The sequence below is a fragment of the Taudactylus pleione genome, unplaced genomic scaffold (assembly GCF_031769625.1).
Source record: "Taudactylus pleione unplaced genomic scaffold, aTauple2 ptg000041l, whole genome shotgun sequence".
Taxonomy (NCBI): Eukaryota; Metazoa; Chordata; class Amphibia; order Anura; family Myobatrachidae; genus Taudactylus; species Taudactylus pleione.
Genome location: NW_028284443.1, coordinates 27,677,996 through 27,701,682, shown reverse-complemented (window position 1 = coordinate 27,701,682; position 23,687 = coordinate 27,677,996). Strand labels below are relative to the sequence as shown.

Here is a 23,687-nt window from a genome sequence, read left to right as displayed (position 1 = left end):
TCCAGTATCAATCGTTACCACTCCTCTCTAAGCCACTCGACTGAATGAGGATAAGTTACATAAGACCTCCCAGCTTCTGCCCGGACCTCTCAGATGTCATTCCAGCCATAACCCTTAGTCCGGGTCCACAACCAAACACATGCATGACAGCAGGAATGAAATCTGGAATGTCCTGCCGAAATTATAAAATTTGGGAGGAGTCTAAATTGTTAACGTTTTAATTTAGACATGTGTATTAAAGCTGTGCAGTTATTTAATTAAAAAAAACAACAAAAATATTATTTTGTTTCTGTTTCACACACTATTGCAGCAGAGAGCAGCATCCTGAGGAACCTGAGGAGGATGTGCTGGAAAAGCAGGCGTCAGGGTGAAAATGTATGATGAGGAAATGCTGCTGGAAGAGGTGCTGGAAGGGATGAGGTGGGACTGGAGGTAGATGAGCCAGATAAGTAGGCAATGGTCTTGGAGCTGGCTGGCTCATCAAGAAAAATAAATAAATGTAACAACGTAACCTAACTGAAAAATATGTTTGCTTTGGTAGGCAAAACTCTGTAGGCCTTAGATGAGTCGATGATGGCCTAGTCAAATTATTGTGTATTTATCACTTTAAAAGTGTATAGGTGATTGCATGAATTGAATTTTGGTCTATTATATTTTCACATTTTTGCAAAATAAAAAATCTGTATTTGCTTTTTTGCTTAGAGATTTGTTGCCAGTATAAAGTAACAACTGTATAAATGTTACTATTGTGAATAAAACAAATATGTAGAATTGCATAATTCAAAAGTATGTAGGCAATAATATGTATATATATATATATATATATATATATATGGGATGTAGTTGGTATCCCAGCTTGTGGGATGCCAACGGTCTGTATACCGGCGCCAAAATCCCGACAGGTCGGGATCCTGGCACCAGTATCCCGACGGTAAGTACCGGAGTGTTAGGGGGTGGTTAGGGTTAGGTAGCGGGGTTAGGGTTTGGTATTAGGGGGAGGGTTAGGGTTAGGCACCGGAGAGGGAGTTTTAGGATTAGGGTCTGGAGAGAGGAAGGTTAGGTTTAGGCACTAGGTGGGAGGTTAGGTTTAGGGAGGGGGTCTTCGTTTAGTGTACGGGAAGGTTAGGCTAAGGCACCATCGGGGGCAGGTTAGGGTTAGGCATCGGGTGGGAGGGTTTGGGTAGGGCTTAGGAAATACTTATGTGCGTTCTTATGGGTGTCAGGATTCTGGCTGTCGGGATGCCGCTGTCGGTATTCTGACCGGCAGCATCCCGACAGCCGGGATTTCATATATATATATATACTGATGGTGTACACAAGGAAATACATCCTCCTCCTGCTAAAAAAAAAGGAGATTGTGAATCATACCTGGATTCAAAAATTCGGCATATGGTCATAAATAAGTTATGTTTGCGCCCATCACTTTTTTATAGCATAGATGTTTGCCTATGCATCCCACTCATAAGAGTAGAACAGATCTTAAATGGCTGTGACATTAACCATATAGAAATTTCAAAAAAGTACAGGCATTTGGCAAAAGTGATTCCATTAAGTTATGGTTACTAAAATAAGGCAGTTTCATTTTGAAGTTTAGTTTCCCTTTAATTAGTATAATAAAAGCATACATTTTGAACAGAGATGAAGACGACTGCAGGCTAACAACATAATGACAAAAAAAGCCCTAAAGATTAGATAAAGAGAACATATTCTAACAATGGTACAAAAATTGCTCCATCATTTTGTCAAGTGAGGCACAGTACTCTGTCATTTTAAGGATGAAGACAAGCAATATCGTTTTTGATTATTATACTTAAATGCTCCACAAGCAGAGAGACGCAGAATGTGGATCATACTAAGGTAAACGCAACACCAATTTTCACATAATATCATACAAAAGTACAAAACAGACTATAATATGGAAGGCTGTATTAAAAAATAAATAAATAATACAAAAACATGTTAAAGAGCCGTAGTGAGAGTGGGGTTCCTAGCTTACAACACAATTACAAATTGCAGTAGAAGTATGTTTTAATATAATTGTATACCATTCCCTATTAAGTCTAGGATGCAATAGCAATGTAGGATTGCAAGTATTAATCCTCTTACTTTAATTTTTATACTTGATAAGTGTTTAATGGAAACTAGCAGTAAATTGCCCTATATTGGGGAGTGCCTGTAACAAAGAAAAAGGATGCGGCCCGGGCAGAGAGGAGTAGGGGCCCTCCCCTCATTTCTCACCAACCCCAGTTCTTCCTCTCTGCCTCTCTGAGACGGTCCTGATCTTGCTGCCAGTGCCAGGGTTCTAAGGTCACAATCTCGTAACCATCCCTGGCCTGAAAACCCAGGGAGGAGAAAAGAGGCCATCCTCAATGTGCTGCAGTTCTAGCGTGGGCCCAGCTAAGTAAAGACTCTTTGTAATCTATTCTCAGCTCACTGTGACCCCATTCACACGTCTGCTGTGCCAGAATTTTGACCCATAATCATGCACAGCACACAGGAACCCTTGGCGGTGACAAGAGATCAGACATACTCTGACCTTCCACAAACCAGCCACCTACACCAAGACCTGCCCCAAGCCTGTCAGCTGACTACCATTACTGCACTGTGAACCTGATTCAGATCCGCTTGCTAGGATGTGTTCGCTCGTAGCAGGCCAATTTTCGCATTGTGCACACATACGCATCGCAGTGCGCGTGTGCGAGCCAGTGTGAGACAGCCCAGCAAAGTGAGTGACAGGAGAAGCCGTTTGTGGGTGGTAACATGGGCTGGCCATTAAAAACGGGGGAGTGGAGGTGCGAACGCAGGCATGCCTGAGCATCTCAACGCCGTTTCAAAGGCGTGCATAATTTAGAGACAGCATCATAGTACACGTTACCTGGCTGGTTTTTAAATTGAAGTGCTCGCAGTGTTTGCAGTAGCGCTGCAATCATATCCGATGTTACCCGATGTACCGATGGTTGCATACACTTCCTGGAGATGATGTGCGCAAGTGGGCATCTTAAGACAGACTGGTGGGCATCTGCATACACAAAGAGATCGCACGCCAAGACATCGTGGGCATGCTAATGCCTTGCCGTGCGAGCGCCTGCCTTCCCAAATTTGCATATGCATCATGCAAGCGAATGCATCTAGCGAGCGGGTCTGAATGAGCTCCTGTGTACCATCACACATTGATCATGTTACTATTGTAAATATGTTACTGACATACATCCACTGTCTGAATGCAGATATTATAAGCAACACACTGTGGACAATTTAGTCCTTAAGAGGCGATTGGATATATGAGGGTACAAGAAAAACCCTGGTGAACCCAAAGGGTTTATATACTCAGTATGTGGTCTGCATTATATGTTGGGGGGATAAGGTAATGAGGGTGGGGCTCACCAATCAGTGAAAGCATTAGGGTCAATAGAATGCTTTCCTGCAAGTCATGGGTACCACCACATGTCATACATGACTTTGGGGTCTATTTACTAAGCAGTGTTAGGAGACAGAGTGAAAAGTGATAAGAAAGTGATATGGTGCCAGCCAATCAGCTCCCAACTGTCATTTTTCAAACACAGCTTGTGAGATGACAGTTGGGAGCTGATTGGCTGGCACCTTATCACTTTCTTATCACTTTTCACTCTGTCTCCTAACACTACTTAGTAAATAGACCCCTTAATGTGTTTGTATTAATTTTTTACTGTACATACATTTACTAAAATTGTTATGAAAAATTACACTACAGATCACACATATTTGTCATGCTAGACAATATTAGACAATAAGGGGTAAATTTACTAAGGGTCGAGTTTGTGTGAGTTTGTGAGTTTGCAAACTCACGTGAGTTTAGGTATTTTTTTCATCTTGCAAATTTACTAAAGACAAACTCGAGTGAGTTTGAAGTCAGTTCTCTTTTTTCACTGTTAAAACTCATGTGAGATTGCAAACTCGAAAAAACTCACCATTGGCCAAAATAGGAAGTACTTTAGATGAAAAAGATGCAACTCGCAAATTTACTAAGGTTCGAGTTTCCAATCTCGTGTGAGATAGTAGCAAACTCACTGTGAAATAGTTTTAAACACTCACCTCCTGAGCTGCGAGTTTGGGTGAAACATACACACCCCTGGCTGTGGCATCAGCCCCCCGCTAGAAAGGTCCAGCTTACACATAGCTCACTGATACTGAGAAAACACTGCAATCTCGGGTGAGTAATCTCACCTAAACTCTCCTTAAACTCACCTTTAAACTCTCCTCTAAACTCACAATTTGGAGAAAAAACTCGATCTGCTTCACCATCGAAAAACTCACTTTCACCTAAACTCACTTCTTAGTAAATTTGCGGGTTGTTAAAGGGAAACTCACCCGAGTTTTGGTGAAGCAAAGTGAGTTTAAGAACTAAAAAACTCGACCAAACTCGAATCTTAGTAAATTTACCCCTAAGGGTTGTAAATCATTCAACATGTAGCTGCTGATGATCTTTAATAATAAATTTCCCAAATTTGGAAATGGGAATTCAATCAACACAAACGTATCATTACTGCATAATTTTTTTTTTAATTAATGTCTCTCAACATGTGACAATTCTAGCCAAAACCCTTAAATGTATCCATAATAACCTGTAACATAGCAACCAACCCAAAACACAGACTTTATTTATTACAGTAATACCGGCACCCAAACTCAAGAAGCATGCCAGTAAATCATCAATTCATCACAAGCATAGATATATTACACTTGCCTGCACAAGTTACTGTATTCTTCAGTGTAGTCTCTGTATCCTGTCTGCAGTGACAGCATCACTCCACACTCCCTCCCACATGCTTTGCCCTGCCAATGATTGGCGCCTCAACCACAGTGATAATTATCAACATGTCTTCCACCAAATATTGCTATGGGGTAAGTCCATGTGCAGTCCCTGATCTGGAGTACCATGGCTTTGAAGGAGAGTTTCAATCACAAGTAATTAATATTTTCAAATTCAAATGACCATGATATATATTTTTTGCTCTTTCGCTTTTTATCTACAGTGCATCTGGAAAGTATTCACAAGGCTTCACTTTTTCCACATTTTGTTATGTTACAGCTTTATTCCAAAATGGAATAAATTAATTTTGTCCTCAAAATTCTACACACAATACCCCATAATGACAACGTGTAAAAAGTTTTTTTACGATTTTTGCAAATTTAATTAAAAAAAAAATTAAGAAATTACATGTACACAAGTATTCACAACCTTTGCACAATACTTTATTGATGCACCTTTGGCAGCAATTACAGCCTCAACTCTTTTTCAATATGATGCCACAAACTTAGCACACCTATCTTTGGGCAGTTTCGCCCATTCCTCTTTGCAGCACCTCTCAAGCTCCATCAGGTTGGATGGGAACCGTCGGTGCACAGCCACTTTCAGATCTCTCCAGAGATGTTCAATTGGGTTCAAGTCTGGGCTCTGGCTGGGCCACTCAAGGACATTCACAGAGTTGTCCTGAAGCCACTCCTTTGATATCTTGGCTGTGTGCTTAGGGTCGTTGTCCTGCTGAAAGATGAACCGTCGCCCAGTCTGAGGTCAAGAGCGCTCTGGAGCAGGTTTTCATCCAGGATGTCTCTGTACATTGCTACATTCATCTTTCCCTCTATCCTGACTAGTCTCCCAGTTCTGGCCGCTGAAAAACATCCCCACAGTATGATGCTGCCACCAACATGCTTTACTGTAGGGATGGTATTGGCCTGGTGATGAGCGGTGCCTGGTTTCCTCCAAACATAACACCTGGCATTCACGCCAAAGAGTACAATCTTTGTCTTTCATGGTCTGAGAGTCCATCAGGTGCATTTTGGCAAACTCCAGGTGGACTGTCATGTGCTTTTTACTAAGGAGTGGCTTCCGTCTGGCCACTCTACCATACAGGCCTGATTGGTGGATTGCTGCAGAGATGGTTGTCCTTCTGGAACGTTCCCTTTCTCCACAGAGGAATGCTGTAGCACTGACAGAGTGACCATCGGGTTCTTGGTCACCTCCCTTACTAGGGCCATTCTCCCCCAATCGCTCAGTATAGACGGCCGGCCAACTCTAGGAAGAGTCCTGGTGGTTCCGAACTTCTTCCATTTACGGATGATGGAGGCCACTGTGCTCATTGGGACCTTCAAAGCAGCATATATTTTTCTGTACCTTTCCCCAGATTTGTATCTCGAGACAATCCTGTCTCGGAGGTCGACAGAGAATTCCTTGGACTTCATGCTTGGTTTGTGCTCTGACATGCACTGTCAAGTGTGGGACCTTATATAGAAAGGTGTATGCCTTTCATAATCATGTCCAATCAACTGAATTTACCACAAGTGGACTCCAATTAAGCTGAAGGAACATCTCAAGGATGATCAGTGGAAACAGGATGCACCTGAGCTCAATTTTGAGCTTCATGGCAAAGGCTGTGAATACTTATGTACATGTGATTTTTTTTATTAAGTTTGCAAAAATCTCAAAAAAACTTTTTTACATGTGGTCATTATGGGGTATTGTGTGTAGAATTTTGAGAACAAAAATTAATTTATTCCATTTTGGAATAAGGCTGTAATATAACAAAATGTGGAAAAAGTGAAGCGTTGTGAATACTTTCCAGATGCACTGTATTTGGTGTGTTTTCAATAGCTTAAAAAACAGCCATACAGTATTCAAGCTTGAATAGTTAAAATCACTTGCTGTGTGTGTTATTATACAGTTATTAGCACTGGTCAAGTGGTTCACACAGAACAAGTGTGCTCCTTCCTCTACTCGTGTCAGTATTTATGGTCATTCTACAGTCAACAGAATGATTAACTTGACTGTTATCTGTCCCCTTTATTAAGGAGTCACAGAACATTATTTGATAGTTAGATTTTTGTACTCGATTTGCAGGAGACCGGAAAGGAGAGGTTGATTAATGGGTCTAGTGACAAATTTCTATAACATTAATACAAACAATATCACAGTCACACACAAAACTATTGACAAATCTGTAACTGTACATAACTGTTTAATCTATAGAGTCTACTGTATCCAGGGAACATGCTGCCTTGTGTTATTTTGTACATTGTAATTGGCTAAGCTAATGTTTATTTCTGTAAAAATATGTTTATGTTAAGCAATTATAAAGTAAATGAACAGTAACTTATCTCATATTGCATGATGAACCAATATTATGTTCCTCAATTCAAATCCATAAATCTATTTTCTTGTTAACATTTCATTTCACCCATTGCATAACATGTAAAGTTCTTAAGTACCACCGTAATAGAAAAGCATTCTGTGTACCTTGATTCACAGGATTATGAGGTCACTTATCTGGCTGACAAGGATTAACCACGAGTCTCTGACAATAGAATCACAGCTCATCCTACTATGGTACAAAATTCAGATGCATTGTTTCTGCTTAGTGGTGTTAAATGCAGTTACAAAAGTAATCAAATTTACATTTAGGTAATCACTACATCTAAACATTGTTTGTGTCAGGTCATAAAATTATTTAATAAATGTGGTTCAAGCTGCTCATAACATAGATGTAAAAGAGTCAGAAGTAACAACCGTAAATACAAACGGTAATTATCTCAAGTTCTGTCATGGTATGGGATAAAATTAAATTGAGTAAACAAGTGAAACTATTTCCAGTCATTGAGGTGCCGAACACTGGATAAAAAGGGGACAATAATAAAGTAGTGGAGTGCCATAATTAAATGCTACTTACTGGACTTTACTTTGTCATGTTCTGCAAAAAGCTATACACACTGGGGATTTTAGGGTGACTGGCATTTGGGCAGATTATGCGGCAGTATGGGCTGTCTCTATGTCAAGCACATGTAGAACACTGAATTTCAGAAGTGTTAGATTCACTGCTATTGACAGACTGGGGTCTATTTATCAAGCAGTGAAAAGCGTGGAGAAGTGAACCAGTGGAGAAGTTGCCCAAAGCAACCATTCAGCTTTGAAGTAGCATTTATCAAGTACAGTCTATCAAATAATAGGTAGGAGCTGATTGGTTGTTATGGGCAACTTCTCTAAAGGGGTCTATTTATTAAACTATTTTTTACAGTCAATCCTCCAAAAAGTATGTAGGCCATTTATTATGAGGGAACCACAGAAGATATCACGGATAGCAGTGGCTGTCTCTCTGTCTTGAATCGCAAAAGCAGTCCTCATAGCTTTCCATTAGGGCTGAAAAAATGCTAAATGTGTCAAGCTTTGAGAAATTAGCTTTGCAGAGCTTGGCCTCAATAGCTAAGGCCATCTTTAGATGTAATTAGCACTTGTAGTCCTTAGGGTACCAACTTGCACAATGGCCGCTGATGTGTAGTAGACAAGCCGGGACCCAACCTGGCAGTAAAGTAGCATAGCATAAACTATGACTTTACTTTTCACTATTTGCCGGCATGGGTTCACATAAGCAGAGCCATAACTAGGGTGTGCGAGCAGTGCCGTCACAGAGAGAACAGGGCTCTGTGAGCGGCACCATCGCTGGCCCCGGTACCCGCATCTGGCTAGTAGGGTGCCTAGAATGGCACCCTGCAGCCAGTGTCACTGCTGCGGCACCCTTAAAGCTTCCTTTGGACACTCCAGACATGCACTTGCAGCTTTTACAGCACCCCAAAGCATCCTCAGGATGCTCCGACGGTGCTGCTGTTCTTACCATTGCTGGAGACCCAGCTCCCTCAGCATGACGTCATGCGATCGGGGGTCATGGTCAGTTTAGGGGGACCGCAAAGCCCTGTTACAGCGCTGCCCCGACAAGAGAAATTCAATAAATTGAGAACTAAAATTATTCTTTATTACAGCAGTAGGTAGCATTAAGAAATTATATTTATTGAGGGAAACTTTAAGAATTTTGATAAACCGACTCCTTAAACTAAATAAAGATACTAGCATGTTTCCCCGATAATAAGACACAGTCTAATTTTTTTTTTTGGTCAAAAAAACACACTAGGGCTTATTTTCGGGGTAGGGCTTATTATGTTGTTGAATGCAGCCTGTGCCTCTCCGCCCCCCCCCCCCTGTTGTTGAATGCAGCCTGTGCCTCTCCAGCCCCCCCTGTTGTTGAATACAGCCTGTGCCTCTCTCCCCCCCTGTTGTTGAATACAGCCTGTGCGTCTCCAGCCCCCCCCACTCCCAACCCCACCCCCACCCCGGTGTTGAATTCAGCCTGTCCCTCTCTCTGTTGAACGCAGCCATTTCCCCAACTTACCTTTACAACAAGAAGAATCGGGAGGCGGCTCCTTCCTCCACGATCCGCGGCTCCTCCGTTGTCCACCTTCAGAGTCGCGCCTTCCTCCATGGTCCGTGGCTCCACCGATGTCCACCTTCAGAGGCGCGCCATGACGTCATGACGTCACGCGCGCTGACTCCAAAACAAGCTTTATTGAAAGCTTGTTTTGCAGTCTGACTACGGTACTGTAAGCTGGTGGAGGAGCGGCCCGAGCAGGCCGAGCAGCCTCCTCCAGCTCTTTCATTTAGTACCGGATTTCATGCGGGGGGCGGAGCTGGGTGCATATTTGTGTAGTGCAGGGACCGGGAAAAATTTAGATTTTATTAGGTCTTACTTTCGGGGTAGGGCTTATTTTGGGCCATTCATCAATAATAAGGATAGGTCTTATTTTCGGGGTAGGTCTAATTATCGGGGAAACACGGTAGTTGGACACAGGAACAAAATAACCTTTTGGGGCAGATTCAATAAGTCTTAATATTCCATTGGAACCTTGTGCTATACTATAATGGGGATTATCAGGACAGAATAACTTCAATCATTTGACTAAGGCTGGGTACACGCGTAAAGATTTTCTGTCCAACCATCCAGCTAGTTGATTGGTTGGAATGAAAATCTGGTAACGTATGGGAGTAACTGATGATCAGCAATTTGCTCCTAAATTCCAGAAAACAGATGAAAATGGACGTTCAGACAAGTTTGTTAAATGTTTGATCTAAACAATTTGTTCAAACAACAGTTTTTGTCCAATTTCTGGGGTTTGGGAGCAAATTGCTGATTGTCATTTGCTTTCATACGGTCATACCTTACCAGATTTTCATTCCAACCAATCAACTAGTTGGATGGTTGGACAGAAAATCTTTACGTGTGTACCCAGCCAACACCACATACAGGTGTGGGCAAATATGAGCAAGGTATCCCTCCTGTACTTACTTTTTTTGCAAGCATCAGGTCTTGTCTCTACGCTTACAATGTAATGCATTCATAGAACTACTTTAAACCATGCAGTGAAAATCCTCAAAAAAACAAACACAAAGGTGACTCATCTTAATAATATCACAATATCCCCTCACTCTCATGAACAAAGAAGGACAACAAATAACAAAGCTATAGCGAGAGCTGAATGATTTTACTGTCTTCAAATACCCTCAGTTGGTTGTACAAATTGAAATGCACATTGGTAATGTAGGTGCAATTACAAATTTGCAAGGGGGTATGAGAAATGTAAGAGAAAGGAACATTTTAAATCAATTTTAAATCTGTGTCTGTGGTCCCATCAAGTAATCAATACGAAGGAGTAAAAATGTATATAAATCTATTTAGCAATAACTAACAGTATAAGGACAAAAGCAGCAGATCCCTGAACAGAGCTTCATATTATACAAAACATAAAAAATATTTATAGAATCTGATGCAATAAATGAGTGTTTAAGATCAAGGGTCATGGAGGAACATACAGTACTAATAATTTTTTCTTCTCTTTAGAATAATATATCTACATTTGAACATTTATTTTGATTAATTTGTGCCCCTACTGGTTGATTGTTATTAAAAACTAGTATAAAATACATTGATATATAATAATTAGCTTGTGATCAGCACACAATACATTACAGTGTGAAAATGTAATTTAGTACTGAAGTTTGCATTACAGACAAAATATATAAACAACACTACTAAGGAGCCTGTGGAAGGTGATTTACCTAACAGTAAATTAATTCTATGTTGATACATACAATTGACCTGTGGTTTAACACAATGTAATAAGCTTAGCGGTTTAAATCTGAACCATGTAATATATTGGACACACACAAGCAATATTACTTAGCAACTAGCCAGTGTATATTTTAGGAAGATCTCTCCATCATTGCTTTTAAAATATTTTGCAGGTCAAATTTTATCTAAGTTTGTTTATTTTTTCATGAGATATCCCTAACACATGCTTGCCAAATTTTGGAATTACACCCTCCGTTACAGAGGTTGTGGTGACTTTATTTGCATCATCATGGCTCTGTCCTTAACTAGGGAAGTGGGTAAGATCTGATAGACTTTCAAATGCATATACAGCACAGTTATGACTAAAGAGGTGTGACCGGGCTGTAACGGGTAACTTAGCCAAATTTAAGTGATGGCGTGTTGACAGAACTGCGGGATATACAGAGCTGGATGTAAGCGTTGAGGTGCATGTTTTCAGATGTATCTTTTGCTCTAAATATAGGAACTGATGATGATAGAGTGCGGGCACATTGCAAGATGCATATATGCTTTGGTACCATGCAAGAAGTGCAAGAGCACATGCGCTCGACTTCTGTCCGGCTCAGCACCAGGCCCATTGTGAGCTATGCTACCATATTCGGGTGTCTATTTGTGTAGATTGGTACCACTCTGCTTTGTTGGTCCTGTGAAAGGCTATAATGCAATAATTAATTCTTTGCTTCTCTATAGACTGTAAACTTGTGAGCAGGGCCCTCTTATCTCTTTGTCTGTCTGTTATTATCCAGTCTTATTTTATTACTGTTATATTACTGTTTTGCGCAATGGAATATGCTGGTGCTCAGGGGCAAACGCAGGATTTCTAGAGTGGGGGCAACATGCTGCTTTTACGGTACCGTCGGACTCTCAGATTTTTGTCTGCAGCCCTACAGGGCTTTGTACAAAACCCATGAGTCCAGGGAGAGATCAGGCAACGAAGGGGGCGAGGTGCGTTTCCACACCGCTACAATGGCAACTCATCCATCACAATCCTAATTGAATTGACCCCTTACAGTGCCAGTGATCACAGTAAGTCATTAGATGTGGCAGTTGGGCCAGCCTGACTGAGCTGGATGTTTTGTTTCTGGATGTATGTACCATTCTACAATACAAGACCCCTACTCTGCGGAACATTGAAGCAAGTCCAGGAGTCTGGAGGAGTGGCAGAAGTACCTAGCACCCACCCTGGACATACATGTATATATTGGTCTCCTTACATGCTGGAAAGTGTATGTATTACAGTATTAATAACTAAGACTATAGATGATGTATGGTATAGGCTGTAGGGGAGAGAGAATATAAAAAGCAAGCTTTCGCTATCTAACATATTTATCTCATATAAATAAGTGTTTAGGACAATCCGGAAATAAATATACATACATACATAACTAGTAGGAGACAGAACTTAGCTTTCTAAGCAGTGCACACATTCTCCCACCTCATGGTAAGATGCCTGTCTTTTCTTGCTTTCAGCTGCTCTCTGGTCTCTCTGGTTCAGTGCGCTGATTGAGCGCTCAAAACCATGCACACAATAGACTTGGTAGGAAAAGCTGCTGCCACTGGGAATGTACAGCATTCTGTCCCATCCTTTATTCTGCATGTTAGGGACATAGCTCTAATCATATTATGTACTACTGTTATTGTGAAAATAATTTGAGCCACTGGCCGGGAAAAGTGGGTTTCAGGGCAACTGTAAACCCCTCACTTCATCTGCTTAAGGCGCTATATAAGTAAATGTTAATTATAATAATAATAGCTAACTAGTTTTTCCTTTTATCACTTTTTCCATGTTCTATAATTCATATATCTTAAATAAATACTGAGCTTTCATTATACATGTGAAACACTGACAATTACAAACATACTATGATCGATGTAGACTACAGGTTGTTGGAGATATCTCAAGATAACCATATTTTTTTCTTTGCTTAATGGGCTGACAATGATCCATTAACTTACTATGGAATATATAAATAGTATTGCGCATATATATTCCTAAATACAAAGATCTCCTTCAGGGGTTGTGGTATCTTTGGCACATGGCAGTCTTAGTAAATTTAGTAAAACCATCACTGGGAGTTCAGAATTGTGTGCACAGCACTTTTCTTCGGCTGCCATGCTCGGAGAAGAGGGGGTCGGAGACAGTGTCAGGGGGCGGAGGATACAACTGTACTTAGCACACAGATGTACTAATCAGTCACTCTATCCAAGGCCACCCATGCAGTTAAAGCATTGGTGTAGAGGTGGTATGGCATACTGTTGTATACCAGGTTATTCTGACCAATGCTTTTGCAAATACAGAAGCTTTGCAAGTCCACAGATTTTACGTTTTGTAAATTATCCTTATTTGAATATTCTACAACACTAACACAATGTCACTGTTCTTAAATTAAAATAGTACTGAATGTTTTATTATATCTCCTATCGATAAAAGATTTGTACACTATAAAATAAATTATGCTAGTTAAACATACAACACAGCTTATTCGTGCCCATAGCATGCCACTTTAAAGACAAGCTGTATAACACTGAAAATGCCCCCCTGCCCCTCCCTCCACATGACTGACAAAATGCCATGAATAGACAGGGTTATCGGCAGCAGTAACACAGATTTTGGGGATCCTGAAGAACGCACAGAGCTGGCTTCTATGAGTCAATGCTCCAGGTTATACCTAGCTCATAACGCATCCTGTAAGTGGACATTTTAAGATCCATAGACAAACAATACATGGAAGTTGTGCAGAAGACAGCACAATCAGTAGTATACTGCAGTGTACATTTATGCTGCATAATTGGAGTCTGAAAATAGCAGCTATCATATAATCCTGACTGTGTACTTCAGATCTGAAATGTGAGCACTCAGCGTAGTGCATGGTATGAATATCTCTGTCTCAGCATATCCTCCATTAATAGTACATAAAAAAAAAAAAAAAATGGATCCTACCTGAACACAGGCACTGTTTCGTTATTGGCAATATAGATGTAAAATAGAAGTTTGTCCCATCAAAATGCTCCACATAGTAATCGTCTGCAGCAGAACAGAGAGAGAGAGAGAGATATCACAATGCGATCTCAGCAAAAAAACATGTACATATCATCCTCTATCCTGCTTCCAATAAACTGCATGTTAATTAACTCTGCAACATTCTGGGAACATTGCGGGACTGCTCTCAAATCAGACAGTCCGTGTGCTAGACCCAGGATTTGTCTTCCTAAGCTTTTCAGCCAACACCATATCTTGTGCATGTGAAAATGTGTAGTTTCACTGCAGTCACTTGATGCAGAAAAATCTCCCAGTCAGTAGAGGCACCACTCTCAGTCCGCTCGGAGACAGTGAAATGAGAGCAGCATGCATAATTCAATGCATTAAAATCTCTCTTGCACTTCCTGTAGCCACTGGTACATCCAGTAATGGTTTATTGATTGTAGAGCCATTGGAAGTTAGGTAACAGTCCAAACAAAAGAAAGGTGAGTTTATATCTTACAGTGGTATAACCATTCAGTTGTCTGTAAAACATGACATTTAGACACTGCAGTGTCTTTTCCCCCCATCGTCTATCTTTGTCCTCTGAAAATGCTGCATCAGCCTTTCTCTAGTTTTAGACACAATAAAGCTCTGCATTATCTCTTTTTGAAAAGCAGTCAGGTTATTGTCACATTTAATAATGCGTTTTGCTGTACTTGATGGCCTCTGTTGCCGATTATCACTAAATATCGCCAACTGCAGCCATGTACTGTAATACCTATTGCATATTTTACAAAGACACTTTTCCTTTGATTACTATTGCTAAAATACCTGCAGAAGGGTCCCCGACTGGCCAGTTCTGTGGTAACTTTCTGCTTACTGCTGACGAATAGTATCGCTCCCATCAACTTTTATTTTTATCAAAAAAAAATTTGTCTGCGGTATCAGCCCCGTAACTTCTACAAAACATCAATATCTTACTTGGGTTTTTGTAAGGTTGAAAAGTCATAATGCTCATTTTGCCAGTGATATCACCCTATACATTAAAAGGGGAACTAAAAGTCCACACTATCTAATAAATATAGATTGAAAAATATAAATCTGAAAATAAATATTTTAAAAAGTATTGACCATTGAAAAAAAAATGCTTAATGAAAATAAAAAATACTTGTTTTAATTTATTTTCTTCTGTTATTTCCATCCTGAGACAATTACAGAATAATGCCTGTACAAGAACCATCACACTCCTTGTTAACTAGGCTTCCCCATGTAAATCAATATACCCTAGGTGTATCGGGTAAAGTCCTGCTCGCCTGCGATAGGGCATTTGCACTTTCATAAATAAACTGTTTAAATGTTTCATTCTAAAAATACATTAAAATGGATAAAGTAAAAGTACATTTAAATAACCTCGTTCTCCCACTAGTACTTTTGTTGTGTCCCTCCCCTGAGTCTCCTGCTGCTTGTTCAAATCAGGACTCTCCTACTTGCCATTACTGGGGACCTCTGCTGGCCAGCATCTGTAATCAGTGAGGGGAACGGAATAGATCCATGCCAATACCATGACTGGCAGCTTCTGACTGAAAGAATGTAATAGTGATCTAACAGAGACTGGCTACTCTATAAACCTTGCTTCAGGTATTCTGGCACCATAAAGTGGCTAGCCAGCAGAGGTCCTGTACTCTTAAATTCTAATACCAGCCTAAATTGATACTAAGAGGGTGTTAGGTGAAAGTATCTCACTGAAGTATAAATGGGTGAAATGAGGGGTGTTTAAAAGAAATAATTTAAAGTGGAAATCTCTTTAAGCATGCTGTAGAGGTGTTAGTTAGGATCTTCTACTCTTCTATATTATGCCTGAGATACAGAAATGAAAAATAATTATGCATTAAATATATCACCTTTACTATATGACATCATGTATTTCTAGCACTCAACAGAAGGTATTTGTGCAGTAGAATAAAAGCATGCTGTGAGGTAAATTGCATACACCCTGCAAGGCCATTTTAACCTTCAGTATTTCTCTCAAAAAGGAAAAAGCAACAAAGTGCGCAATAGGAGATGTGATCCAGGTTTCAGTACATTTTCTGAATATAAAAGATATCTAACTTAAAAGGGTCTAAAAAACTAAAATTGTACTTGGCACTTGGAAAACCATTAAGATATTCACAGTTCTGGAGTTTCTAAAGTATCCGCTGACAAAACAACATGTTTTGTGTTACAGTACAATAAAGTACATGTGTACCAAACTCAGCGGCAATGCCATAATTCCGAAAATTGCCATTTTGTTTAATTTTTATAAGTGAATGTTACCAAAATACTATGGTTTTTGAAAACATTATAACAACTTCCATTCATAGGCCTCTTTTGGAAATTGTGAAATAACTAAATAATATATTTTCAGTAAATAGTAAAGTAAACATCTTTGTTATATTATTATATACGTGATCATTATTTAGTATCCATGCCCTTCTGATGTGAACTGTAACAGCGTCAAGTATTATGTGCATACAATGATGTGTAAAGCAATAGGCAGGTACAGATGTGTCCACATACATCGTACTTCCTTGCGTATTAAACGGAATTAGTATGAAATACCGATTCCCGGCTGCGGCAGCCCGACAGATGAACAGATCCCGGCAGCAGGGAACCCGACAGAGCTGGAAATCCCGATCGTCCTCAGGTAAGTAATAACTAACCTAACCTAACCCCCTAACCCTCCTTAGGGGTGCCTAACCCTAACCTCCCCCCTGTAAGTGCCTATCCCTAACCCCCCCCTTCACCGCTGCCTAACACTAAGTCCCCCCCGAGGGTGCCTAACCCTAACCCTCCCTGCCCCTAGCCTTACCCTAACCCTCCCGGGGGGATGCCTAACCCTAAGTCCCCCGGGTACCCTAAACCTAACCCTCCCCCACCGCGGTTGTCCGCTCGAGGCGCCCGGCATCCCTTCGATCAGGAAGCCGGACGCCTGTCTCCCGGTGTCGGGAAAATTACAGGCTTCTAGATATAGATGCCTGTCATTTAACCCACGCCGGGATAAATCAGTCGGGAGGCCGGCTGTCGGGATCACGTCAGCCGGTTTCCCGATTGCATCCCGTGTTAAACAGCTCTTATGCAGTAGTTGCACCATGCCATGGCGTGACTCGTTAGCGCCGAGTTTCTTTTCGTGCTACTGTTTACCTTCAAATGCGTCTTTTCGATGCGAATATGATGCACAAGCAGATCCTGCTGATTAGAATGATATGCAGCATGCCTATATTCTGTGAGAAAGTGCGGGTGTATCTGCATGCAAAATGCTAGGTTACAGTGTTAGCGGCTGTGACACTGTAATGTAGCATTTCGCATGCAGAATCACCTGCAGTTGCACACAGAATATAGGCATGCTGCTTGTGCGTCCTATTCGCATACGCATTTGAATGTAAAATGTCACACGAGAAGACGCTCGGCACTACCGAGTCGCGCCACGGCATGGCGTGAATAGAAGGGCTGTTTAACGGGCAAGGAGATGTATGTGGACACATCTGTAACTTCTCTATAGTTTCGTTTAGGTCCTATATCATTTAAAGCAGTTATTGGAACCTACAGTACCCTGATAGTGTTGATTTGGGTTACTCAGGACAACACTGGGGAAACTGGTATTGAGAGTTAAACATTTTAGGAGAGAAATGAAAAATAATTGTCCTGGAAAAAAACAAGGTCATGTGTGAGTCCTAAGCATATGGCAACTTAGTTTTACTCATGTTAGTAAAAATCAAGACTATGTAGTTGCCGTGACCTAAGGAGCAAAACGTCATTGACTAAAGGGAAATAACATCAGCCGGTCTGATTAATCCCTCTCCATTATTTTCCAATAAGGGCAAGACCAGATTATTGGAAAAGTTCACATGTCTAGGGAGCAAGCCACCTGATTCGCTGCTGAAGTCAGGGAAAGTAACATTTTCTTCACTTCCCTGCTGACTCTAGCAGTGAAGTGGCTTATGCGCATTGTAAGTATCATGCACTGCTGTCATGTATGCACGCCGCCAACAACTGAAGGCACACATGCCTCATTGAAGGAGATTTTTGGTAGCTTACTGGTGACAATCCATGTTCCTTTGAATCAAGGAAGTTGAGATGAGGTTTCCAATGAAAGATCACGGGTGCAGTAAAACACAAATTTGAAACTGTTTAATTAGAAAGAACAATAACAAACAAGCAATGAAATTAAATTAGAACCTATTAAAGTAACAACAAAGAGGAAGGTGTGGTCAAACAAAGAGTCAGGATAGAGCAATCAGGGGTAGTATGCATCACTTTTTCATCTTTCTGAAATTTGTGTATTTACTAAAAGGTCAAACTAACAGGAAATTGCCAAAGAAACCAAACTCTAAAATAGAACTGGATATCAGTTCACCATTGATGTTTTTAACCTTACAAATATACAGACGTGTCCTCATACACTTATCCTCAAATTGTGCCAAATTAGCCCCTTTTGGCGTGCTTCGGGCTTTGCAACGTAGCCACACCAAAACACTGATCCTAAGTACCTAATACACTATAAGTGAACAAGGACACAAAACTGAGGAAATAGTAGCAAAGTGGCGCGAAAAGTACACAATCTGAGGTAAAAAGGCAAAAGACAGGTCCGAAACAACCGGCGACACGCATTATTATGCTTAATCTGCAACTTTATACCAATTCCTTTGAAGAACTAATCCCAAGTATCTAATACACTACGGCCTCATACAGAGGTGCACAAAGTGTTGATTCCTGCATGCAAGCGGACAAGGTTTTCAGTCTGCGTGTGCATCTCCGTGCACTGTGCATGCATTCCAATGGTTGCTGCTCTAGGCCGCAGAATGAATTTGGATGCAAGTACTAGGGATTTTAGTGTCAGAAGCAGTAGTGTTGCGGAATGAGACTGCGTCTAAAGACACAGCTGCACTGAAATCGTCAGCCATGTTCAGACAGAGATTTGGCACCTCCATAGGGTTGGTGCAATCTCTGATGGCGCAACCAAAGGTGAATCTTAATCACACAGCGTCTCAGTAGGAAGGCAATCGTTTGCGGCATTAGCATAAAGACAAAAGACGTAGTCTTGACTGCAATTGTGTCCAACTCGGAATCAGGCCCTATATGGGAGCTTGGGCCCTGATTCAGAGCCGGAAGCTCTGACAGAGCGCTTGCTCTGAGTCAGGGCCGTCCTTCTGAATTTAAGAGCGGCCTCCTGGCTGCTCGCATAGCTGTGGGTGACCACCCACAGCTATAGCGAGCTGCCAAAATGATGGTCGCAATGGTCCAGACCATCGCAACCATCGGGCTTGTGATGAGACCCTTGCGGTAGGGTCTCATTGCCGCAAGCCCTGGAGTGCTTTTGGCTTTATCAGAGCCAAAAGCACTCCCACTGACATCACTAGTGATGTCAGTGGGGCCAGCCCCAGACGGTAGGCGTTCCCATGGGAATGCTTTCGTCTGGGCAGCCACGCCCCCGGCACGCCCACCAAAGGGGGCGTGCTGTCAATCACCATCGACAGCACGCCCCCTTTGGTGCGAGACCCATAACGATGGCTTGGCCGTCGTTATTCGTGTCTCACGCATTGCACACGACGGAGCCGCCTCCGTCGTGCGCATGCGCACTTGGCCAACATCGACCCGCTTGCGAGCGCTCAGCGCTCGCGAGAGGGTCTGAATTAGGCCCTTGGATTCAAATTTGAAGTAAAAGTGCACAGCATGGGATCTGCGTCATATGGTGCAAAATAAAAGGTGTATGAGGACACAGCTGTAGAAACTGTGTATTTTAAGCTTCAAATTTAGAGACAGCTGCAAAACCACCCCAATCCCGCACAAATAATTTACCTGCCTCAGGCAAGATCGAAGGAAGCATTGCACAGATTTTGTTTGTAAAATTGCTTCCAGCAGTGAGAGAAAATCAGCTTCAGTGCAGCAGTCATTCCTTTAGCTGTTGGCGAGCATGAATGTGACAGTTGTATACGAGACCCACATCACTGCACATGTGCCGCTTCACTGCTACTGTCAGCAGGAAAGTGAAGAAAATTGAATCAGGATCCTAGATGCCTATGCTCACTAGCTATTGCTAAGAGGATCCTCTTGACAAACAAAACATAGAAAGAGCAATTTGTAGGAGAGAGCCAAAATTAGATATTATGCAAAAATAATAGGACAAATTGGAGTTAACAGGGGCCAGCTACCCGAAACTAAACTTTCAACATCTTGTTCAGTGAATCCGACTGTACTGAGGGTATATAGGAAGCTCACTAACAGGTAACATACCTAAAAAGCTCCCAATCAAGTATATGAAGGTGGTTATAATATTTTATAATGTAACTACCAAAAATTGATAATTTGTATATGGAATAGTTTATCACAAAGAAACCAGAATATCCCGCACAAGAACAATAACCACTGTTATATTTCACATCTAAAAGTAAAACCAGCAATAGGTACCTTATATATCATATCTTATATCATAATTTTATCATAAGACAAATTTTATATGCTGGAGGTGCTCCCTCGAATCGAGTAATTAGAACTCAAAAAGTAACAATAATTGGAAAAACCAATCATCAGTATAGTGATTCCTTTGTGGTGCACTCTTTTGTACATAAATGATTTGTTAGTATAATTAAAAATTAAGATATGTATGGTGAATAAGCCCGTTGTGGTGAAACATGTGTCCAGTCAGTCACTCCCCACTGCAGGAGGGAGCAGCACGCTAGCAGGGTGTCAGGCACAATCCTTTGGTCATTTTAACTCAGGTACTCTTCTTCGGGTGGGTCGTGACCTGGTCCGGTGGAGCATTCAGATTTCTGCAATGCTTTTAGCAACAGACACTGCCTAACACCACGTACGGATCGGTGTCCCCCACCTCTCCCTTTATTTTCTATTGGAGTTATTGCTGATACCTCTCTCATCCAGGTGTCCGCTCATAGAAGACCCTGGACAGCAGAGGGGACCAGGTACTTGTACTCTGTACTTACTATTTAGATTTCTATGGGGTTATGTAACACAACATGATATTATCTGCTTATAGTATGTTATACTATTTAATTATGACATCCGGGATTGTTATCCTGATATAAATCAGTATCAGGTCATCTGGGTCACCTCCTACAGGGAGGTCTTTGCTCTCCCCTTTTTTCAGAGTCCTCTGTTAGCATTTCATGTATATATATATATATATATATATATATATATATATATTTATTTATTTTTGTTACATTGAGGTAGTATCCAACTTGGCAATAGGATTAAATAATTTGTTGCAAGCCAGGGATCATTTGCATGTGTGTTTGTGTTTGGACATACATGGTATATGAATTTGGGATGATACTCAGCAGACACGCTATTATCACACTCAATGTATAGATTCATCTCAAATCACCAAGTGATTGTCATTACATACAGTTCTAATTTATGAGTTATTTCCAATTATTATTTACAATTTTTATATTTCATACGAACTGTACCTGACCCTGTTATTATAATATATTATGTACCCATCAGGAGCTATATGAGCATATTAATTCAAACAAGCATAGTCACCACATACTTTATGCTAATTCTTACAATAGATATATTTTTATAACTTCATGAGATTAATTGCTAAGGGAGCTCGATTAGACAATTTATAAATGAGCACAACAAATCCCTATTTTTTTATTGGAAATATATTAAAAGCTAATTTTTAATTATACTAACAAATCATTTATGTACAAAATAGTGCCCCACGAAGGAATCACTATACTGATGATTGGTTTTTCCAATTATTGTTACTTTTTGAGATATGGAATAGTTTATCAAGTATGGTTCTCAAAAACAACCAACGGGTCAAATTTTAAGAACTGGTGAAAATAATACTGACCCAGTTGAAGACAATATATTAATTCCCCTATGTATAAGTGAAGAAATGACACATTTCCTTACCATCCCCAATGACTTTCTTCTCTAAATATTATCAAAGAAAAAAAGGCATAATATTATTCTCTGAATATAGCCTTGATTCTGAAAGTACTGGACCTGTACATCAAAATTCAAAAAATCCTAATTTTGTTACCATGACTACATTTTCTATTCTGAAAACTTTTAGAAAATTAAATGTAATGAACAAGAAACTGCCCATTTCTTAAGAAACTCTGCGTGCTAGTACTGACTGGCACTGGTAAAGTTCAATAATACACTGTTTCTATGTTAGAACAGACATCCTTTTGTAACATGTTTACTGTGCAGCTAAACATGAGGAAAATTAGAAGAATAATAAATAATACTAACTGTTTAAGAAAATTATGGTGCCTGAAAATATAGGAGTACAGGTTAACCTTGACTATACCGTATTTTATTATAACCTAACAGATTAATACATTTTCTGAATTAATGATATTTAACTTTACTTATCATCTTAACTGAAGCAAATATATCCTGCAAAGCCTGTGTTAACCACTTAACTGGTGTGGTCGCATGTGATGCGACTGGAGCCAGAAGTGTTTCACCTGACAAGGTTGCATTACATGTGACCACGCCACCCCGCTGTCCTCCCTGGCTTTTGCAGAAGAGATCTGTTCTGCACATGTGCAGAACAGATATTCTCTGACTCCCCGAACCAAATGTCCGACATCACTGCTGGAATCGCGCCCTAGACTGCTGTTTGAACAGCATTCTGGAGAGCATGACCAAAATGCAAGAAGGAGAAACTTAAGAGTGTGTGTGTGTCCTCCCCAAGCACTGTTTGGCTGATCTCTGCAAATGATCACAAGTTCAGAGATCAGCTGCACTCTGCATGTGTGTGGGGGGAATAATGCCTCATGGTGGGGGAGGCACTATTGGAACAGGGGGTGGGGGGAAGTGGGTGTATTGCCCAAATTAAAAAATATGGGGGATTGGAGGAAATGGTACACAAGTAACCTTAGGCTTGACTACTGCTGTTTGAATTTTGAGGCTATGAACACTGATTGAACTATTACCCCAGCAATAAGTAGCTCTTTACCAGTCTGTATTGTGTGACTACCATCAGGCAATGCTAGGGGGCTGCCTAGGGCGCCAAATGGTTAGAAGGTTCAAAAACACTGAATGAGTGACATAATGTTATAATGGTAAAAAGTAGTGGGTTGGGGGTTCAACGACCTCTGTGAGCATCAGCCAGGTCACCCCCACATAACCTGTGCCAGCCATGCTTCCAACATTTCTGTCTGCGAATCAGGACACTAACAAAAAAGTTTGTCTAGCACTCCCCCCTTCCCAGAAAACAGCTCAGCAATGATGAACATACCTGTTGCAGTGGTTATGGGACTAAGGGGTCTATTAACTAAGCTTTGTTAGGAGATAAAGTGAACGGTGATAAGGTACACAATTAACCCGGCACCCACTGGCCAGGTTGCCCTGCAGAAGGGGAACCCCTTTATTGGGGTTTTTCCCACCTCCCCAGGGATCCCTGTGGCATTACACCCCCGCTAGAAAGAGTCCGGTGCTGGTTATGGAAAATACAGGGGACCCCTACTCATTTTGTCCCCTGTAATTCCACAACCAGGACAGGCTCACTGATACTGGTGTTGGTTGTTGAAAATACAGGGGAACCCAATGTTTTTTGTCCCCTGTATTTTCACAACCAGGACCGGCTCAGAAAAGCCTTATGCTGGTTGTGCTTCTATGGGGAAATCCCACTTCATTTTCTTAAAAAAAAAATAATTTTACAAATTTTTTTGTAAACACAAAAGCATGCACAGATCTCACGGATATGTGCATGCTTCTGTGTAACTCGGACCTGCTCA

At 40.9% G+C, this 23,687-nt stretch overlaps 1 protein-coding gene across 1 annotated transcript in view; it reads right to left on the bottom strand.

The window, feature by feature from the left end:
* Positions 1-23,687, bottom strand: part of CNTN1 (contactin 1) — a 222,663-nt gene that overhangs the window by 160,180 nt on the left and 38,796 nt on the right. The window contains exon 2 of the mRNA XM_088457904.1: positions 13,906-13,989. The gene's annotated coding sequence lies outside the window, so the exon portion shown is untranslated. The remainder of the gene's footprint in view (positions 1-13,905; positions 13,990-23,687) is intronic.